A 1,161-nucleotide genomic window follows, 5' to 3' on the forward strand; every position below is an offset into this window, starting at 1 on the left:
AGTGTTTCCTAGCAAGGAAGTGTCGCATTTACGTTCATTTGAAGTGTATGCGAGGTATACACGACACATCGCAATGAATATTATGTCCTATCATGAAACATAGGAATGAGATGCCATATCACGTTTTAAGAAGCATTACATTCATTTGAAGGGTAGTCGAGGAATACATAACACTCCACAATGAATATTATATCTTATCATGAAACATAGTAATGAGATGCGATATCGCGATTTACGATGCATTAGAACTTTTGCTTCGATACGTAGACATCTGCAAACGCTATTTCCTAGAATCGAAATGTCGCATTTACATTCATTTGAAGTGCAGACGAGGAATACATAACACTTCGCAATGAATAAAATATCTTATCATGAAACACAGAAATGAGATGCGATGTCGCGTTTTAAGAAGCATTAGAACTCTATTGCTACGATACGTAAACATCTGCAAACGCTATATCCTAGCAAGGAAGTGTCGCATTTACATTCATTGGAAGTGTAGGCGAGGAGTACATAGCACTTCGCAACGTATATTATATCTTATCATGAGACATAGATATGAGATGCGATATCGCGCTTCACGAAGCTTTAGTACTCTATTGCTTCGATACGTAGATATCTGCAAACGCTACTTCCTAGCATGGAAGTGTCGCATTTACATTCCTTTGAAGTGTAGACGTGGAATACATAACTCTTCGAAATGAATATTATATCGTATCATGCAACATAGAAATGAGATGCGATATCGCGTTCTAAGAAGCGTTAGAACTCTATTGCTACAATGCCTAGACATCTGCCAACGCTCTATCCCAGAAAGGAATTGTCGCATTTACATTCATTTGAAGTGTAGACGGGGAATACAAGACACATCGCAATGAATATTATACCTTATCATGAAGCATAGGAATGAGATGCGACATCTCGTTTTAAGAAGCATTAGAAACCTATTGCTTCGATACGTAAACGTCTGCAAACGCCACTTCCTAGCAAGGAAGTGTCGCATTTACATTCTTTTGAAGTGAATACGAGGTGTACATGACACTTCGCAATGAGTATTATATCTTATCATGAAACATAGAAGAGAGATGCAATATCTCGTTTTAAGAAGCATTAGAACGCTATTGCTTCGATACCTAGACATCTGAAAACTCTATTTTCTAG

The sequence above is a fragment of the Xylocopa sonorina genome, unplaced genomic scaffold, assembly GCF_050948175.1.
Source record: "Xylocopa sonorina isolate GNS202 unplaced genomic scaffold, iyXylSono1_principal scaffold0085, whole genome shotgun sequence".
Taxonomy (NCBI): domain Eukaryota; kingdom Metazoa; phylum Arthropoda; class Insecta; order Hymenoptera; family Apidae; genus Xylocopa; species Xylocopa sonorina.